Consider the following 6,075-nt stretch of genomic DNA (forward strand, 5'->3'; position numbering starts at 1 on the left):
AAGTGCTCTTGCGGTCCCATTGCATGGGATAACTACTAGAATATACTGAATTTTTAGCCTCCCAGGATTTTTTTTGGAAGTAGCCAAAGCTTATTTCTTTGGTTTTTAGCAAGCTGGCACCTTTATCAGCAGGCAGGCATTTCTGACCATTGGGATGACTGTCATCAACATGAGTAGCCTAAAAAAGATGTATTGGTATTCATCTGTTGAAATGCTTTTGGATGACGGGCTAGACGGACTGCTATGGCACTGATACTTGACATCTGACCAAAAGGATCTGGGATAGCAGAGATGCAGGTAAGGTGACATGTCTCGTGCGAAGCAGGATGGCTTAGAAACTGGAGGGAGGACTTGCTGGAGGTTATAGTGATCATAAAATCAGGGTGTAACCACATGGAGGCGTAACTGAGTCTAAACTAAATTTTTTTTTTTTTTTCTTCCATGAAAATTGAGAGTAGGAAAAGACATCAGATGAATTGAAGAATTTTGTGAATTGATAGAAAGCAACTTGGGTTGTAAAAATCTAAATACTGCTTTCTGTTACTGCCTTCTCCTGAGCACTCCCTACCTCCCTAAAAAGCAACGTACAGCTGTTCTGCCTGATCAGATGAGCTGTTTAAATTAAAGCCGCTCTGTAAGACTAATGTGCACGCCAGGACTGTGTTCCTTGGTACAGTTTTCATTTCTTGTTATATGATGTCTCCTTTGATTAATTCATAGATGTAGGAAATGAAAAAGATGGTCAGTCTGATTTTTAATCAGTTGTGTGTTCCAGTTGGGTATCAGCTAATTACCTACAGACAATTAACAGCTGCATCTGAGAAATGTGTTGCTTAGCCTTCAAATGTGCAGACCGTGCAAGGCTGGGATTTCCCCAGGACGGCTGAGGAGGAGGAAAGCGATCTGCCCTGGCCTGTGGCAGTATTTGGTCCCACCAGCCAGGAGCTGCCACATGACGTCGGCCGGCAGCCAACCCCTGCCTGGCAGGGGCTGGCGTTTCTTCACGAATGGAGATTTTTCTTCTGCAAAACTCTTGGCTGGGCAACTTCATCTGGTTATTATGTATTGACATCATCTTGTCATTGGCCGTTATAGACTGAACCCTTTAGAAATGTTCCCTACATGGGTGACCTGGCCAAATCACATGTACTGGTACTGCAGGCGTGGTCATAGCTACAAAAATTATGCAGCTGATTGCTAGTTATACATGCACACACAGAGGATTAGAAATGCAAGTCAATGAATAGAACAGAGAGTAAAAAGTAAATTTAATTTTCCAAATACCCTTAGTTTGAATAGTCTCTGATAAAATGCTGTTTTCCTCTTGTGAGAATGGCAAAGAAAAGTGTCTTTGAGTCCAGCCCTGGGATCCTGCTGTGTCTCTCTTGTGAATGAGTAATGAAAAGTGGCCATTCATTGCTGAATGATTATTTTTCCCCTTCAGTGGAGTGGGGGGGGGAACCCTCCAAAATCCAAGTCTTCTATGAGTCCAGCAGACTAAAAGCATCAGGAAACCTCTGGAGGGAAGTAAAAAGTTATGAATGGAGAATAAAATATTGGTGTGGAGCAAAAGGGCTGTTGTGTATAAAGAGCAGATGGGAAAATGTTGAGTTTGAAGTTTAAAAGACAAGGATCTGAATCTCATTCAGCTGAGCAGGGGGAAGTGGTTTGGGTTTCCTTTCCTTGGAGGTTGGCTCCATTTGATGAATTGTCGAGATGTGCTATAAATGTTTAAGGTTTATAGGAGAGGCTCCAAGTAATACTAATGAGCAGCTAAAAATAGATATGATAGGAAAATATAAACTGACAAACAGATCATCCAGCATAACAATAACTTCATAATCACGCAACTGTTGCCAACTGAAGATGGGAGACATGGCATGAAAATGAGCTTTTGTTTTTCACATCTGAAAGTTAAAGGAGTCGGAGTGGAAACAGATGTTCTCCAAAACAATGTGTCAGAATAACTCTAGTAACAGCCAATTGTCACCAGAGCTGAGCAAATAATTCCTTGCTCGCTCTTCGCTGGCTGATGGTTTTCCAATGATGGGTGGGGGTTTTGTAAAGGACTGGTTTGTTTATTTATTTATTTATCTATTTATTGTAAGCAACCTAAATGTTTTTGGTGCAAAAATTATCAGTGTCTCACTTCTTACAGTTCTGTGCTTCTTGAGTTTTGGGAATTTTTGTCTAAGAACTCTTGGTTCTCCAAAAGCAGTCTTAAGCGCTTTGACAAATCATTTTGGTTGTAAATTTTTGTGAATATTTCATTGTTGGTATTTAACATTAGATGAATTGATGACTTATAATTATTATTGAATTAAGAGGAATTAGATGAATTAGATGCCTTGTTTTCATAGAAAGGAGTTTGTGGAGCAGTAACTGCCTTTCAGAAGAGTTTTACACTGGGAATAACCACAAGGGTAGGTCTTGTCTACTACAACAGCAGAGTTGTTGAGCTTTCATTTTTAGGGTCTGTCTGCTGAACACTTACAGAAGAGAAACATTCAAGTCAATTGGTGATATGTGGACAGACTGAGGGACCAAAGATCCTTTGTGCTGCTATGAATCTCGGTCTGTGCTGGGTGCCTACTGAATGCACTGGAAGATCTTTGTGGTCATGAAGAAGATTTGCAACAAGCAGGATCAGACTGCAGCAACTGGAAGACCCTATCCCTTGACAAGTGGCATTTTGTGTGAGGGGAGGCTCTGCCTGCATCTTGGGCAACAGACAGATCAGAAGTGTGAGCTGAATCCCAGACCTGCTTTTCAATTTTACCTGAAGTTTAATAACTGATGTTTTTGTCAGCTGGCTGGATTTGTGCTGTGCAGATTTTCTATTAGTACTACTGTGAAAATATTTTGATTTACAGTGGTATTTCCACTGGGAGATGCTTTGTCTCCAGGGTAACTTCCCTGAGAGTGGTTTCAAAAGTTAGTCTGTGCAGCGTACTGCGTCTCGTTTTGCAGTCTTCAAATGCCCTTTTATAAAGTAAAGTAGAAGATGTTATTCTTTTTCTGGTACTATTTTTTCCCCCTACTTGGCACCTTCTTATTGTCTGAAAAGTGAGCAGACCCGTGTAGGTGTACTCAAGGATTTGATGAAGACAGTGTGGGCTTCACTGTAATTTAGTGATCAAGTGAGAAAACACTAGATGGGACTTGGCATGGCAACATCACGGAAGTTGCTTTGTAACAGGGTGGAGAATGGCTACTGGCAGAGGAGGAAGGAAAAGGATGATTTTGTAGAGGGTGAGACAGGAATAAGGTTGCTTGGAACAGCCGGGGTTGTTGAGCATGAAGATGATGGAAGGATGTTATGGAGGCAGAAGCAGGAGGAGGAGAGACAGAGCCAGATCCTCAGCTAACATTGCTGGGTATTTTTAGGAGTGCTTCCTGAGAGTGCTTTCTGTATATAAACAGACGAGGTTCCAGGAGGCAGCAGTGAGGGGGAGTAGTGTAACTCAATGATACTTGTACCGCAAATAGTACATTGCAAAGAGCAAATTGTTTGACTTTATTAAACTGCAGCCTCCTGCAACAGATCAAGGGTCTAGTTTCTAAGCAAAATAATTGTAGCCTAAAGAAAACTTAACTGTTCAAAGCCTCGCAGGCCCTAGATTCCTGTTTGACTTGGCTTCAGGAGCTGCATATACCCTTTGAACCTTAGACTATGAAGAAAATTTGCAAAGCACAAGCTATTTTGAAGGCCCTCTCCACAGTAACACATAGCTCAGCCTCATTATCAGGAAAATACAAGACAAAAAATAATGGGAGGAGGATAACGTCTGGCAACTGGACTTGACAGTGCTTTGCAATTCTGGAGGGGCTGCCAGGAGCTGGGCAGATCTGATCTAGACACGAGCATTATCAGAAGAAAGTCACCTGGTCTTGGTGGGCAGTGCCAAAGTTAAAGCAGAAGTGGGAGCCACTGGCTAAAGTGGAATAGGCCAGTGTAATGAGAACCAGGAGACCTGCCTGTTAGACTGCTTGCCTCCATCCTCGCCTACAGGCGCTGTGTGTTACTTAGGGCGCTGTACCCAAAGAGCTGTTGTGTGTACGCTGAAGGCCATGAACAAAATGGTTACTCTGGAATGTCGTCAACTTAGGCTTGTCCAGTGGCTTGGTACTCAACCCTGAAAAGCTAGTCTTGGTCACACTTAGTTTTTCAGCTTTGTGGTCTATTCTGGTCCCAGTTCAGATTTTTTTTTTTTTTTTTTTTTTTTTTTTGTAAGAGAAAAAGGGCAAAAGCTATGAATTAAGAAGGTCCCATAGGAGGCCCATCCTTGCTGCAGCAACCCCAAAGCTACCTGTGCAAGGAGGAATGAATTAATGCACCTGCAAGAAAAAGGCTGACGCTCTTAGCTGTTGCTACTACACATGGTGTGTACCTGGGCAATATCCTGGCTGGCATTTCTTTCCATGGGAAACCTGCCCTTGGCATCATCTCTTTCCATGCAACATGTTGAAAATTTCTATCGTCTCTTCCCTTGGCTCCTTGCAGAGCAGATTTATGGTCCCACTTTCCTTTTACAAATAAAACCCGAGGTGCAAATCCAAAGGATAAATAACGCAGTGCAGACATGCCCGCAGCAATATTCTCTGTATTTATCATTGCTGAAAGTCTGGGAGGAAAAGCTGGTGAAGGCAAGATATCTTATGTGAGAAAACTATTCTCACGCTTTCGTTCCAATTCCGGAGGCTGGAGAGCAATCCTGTTGTGCTTTTCCCCAAACATCCTGCTGCAGCTCAGGCAAACTCCAGGTGCCTTGTCTGTGAAAAGGGGCTAAGATGCCCATCCTCCCTCGCAGGCTTACATGTGGGAAGTACACCAGCTCCACCACAGTGCTGGAGGTCGCTCTTTCATAAGCATGCAGAATGGATAAGTGTTTGTAAATAAACCTCAGCATTTGCTCTGCACTGGGTAGGATGTAGGCGCAGACAAGATGGTAGCATCAACGCTGTTCTGTCTATTAATATGTCTGAATCTGCCATTCTGATCACTTCCACTCTGCCTGCAGTCTCAGCTGACGTTGCTTTTGCCAGGTAATATTTAGGTGGGGCACTGGGCAAGTGTGATTACAGCTGGCACTGCAGAGGCACTACGCCCGCAGGGGAGTTAGTGGGTCTTCCACCTGATTCAGCAGCAGCAAAATTGGCAGCTGCATGCCAGGACCAAAGGTCTTGTTGTTAACAAGGATGGCTGTGGTGGAAAGAAGTTCTTTGTTGTTTCTCGGGCTCAGCTGTTGGCTTGCAAAGAGTCAGCAGCTCTGGATCTCGCAGTTGTAGCACGAGATATACCTGGAACCACCCCCAATATTGTTTTCATTTCCTTTGTCTTGATTCCAGCTGTAATTTTAAGAGAATTTTGCCTAACTAAGCACAGGGGCAATAAGCCACCTCAGTGTGCAACACATGTGGGTCAGAGATTAGGACTGCTTAATTGTCATCAGCTCCTGCGCCTGCACCTGTGCCCCTGCCAGGCCACCTCCATGGCGCTGGAGCTCTTGCACAGAGGGAAGGTAATGCTGGGCTCAGGCACTGGCATCTGCGGGAGGGTGGCGAAACTGCGAGGAGAGGAGGGGACCCGCCTCCCACTGTCTGAACTTGACAGCAATGCAAAGCGCAGGAACCAGCTCAGGCTCTTCTGGAAAGGGACTTTTTTTGTCCTGGAGTTGGATAGCTACTTTATTGTCTTTGGGTCAGTGTTTTTGACCTCTCGTTCTTCGTCATTTGACTGGTTTTTTTCCAGGTTGAAGAGGAAGCTTCCACTCTACACCTGTCACAGTGACATCCAGCCAGCAGCCCTGCTCTGCCAGTGCCTTGGCTTTCCTGGCGGGCTGCAGCTCCAGCCGGACTTACTGCTCCCAGCTGCAAGTCATGCATGGCCGGGGAATCTGTGGCCCTCCCTGGCTAGCTGAAATAGTCCGGCAGTGGCCAACAGGCCCCAGCTGGGGTAAATTTAGGCTCAGTCACTCTGAGAAGCTGTTCACTTTAAATTCTGCCCTGCAACCACAGATGTTTCCAGATGTGCAACTTGCTGGGAATTATGACCTATCCTGACGGGCTCAATGC

The sequence above is a fragment of the Aquila chrysaetos genome, chromosome 11, assembly GCF_900496995.4.
Source record: "Aquila chrysaetos chrysaetos chromosome 11, bAquChr1.4, whole genome shotgun sequence".
In the NCBI taxonomy this organism is placed as follows: domain Eukaryota; kingdom Metazoa; phylum Chordata; class Aves; order Accipitriformes; family Accipitridae; genus Aquila; species Aquila chrysaetos.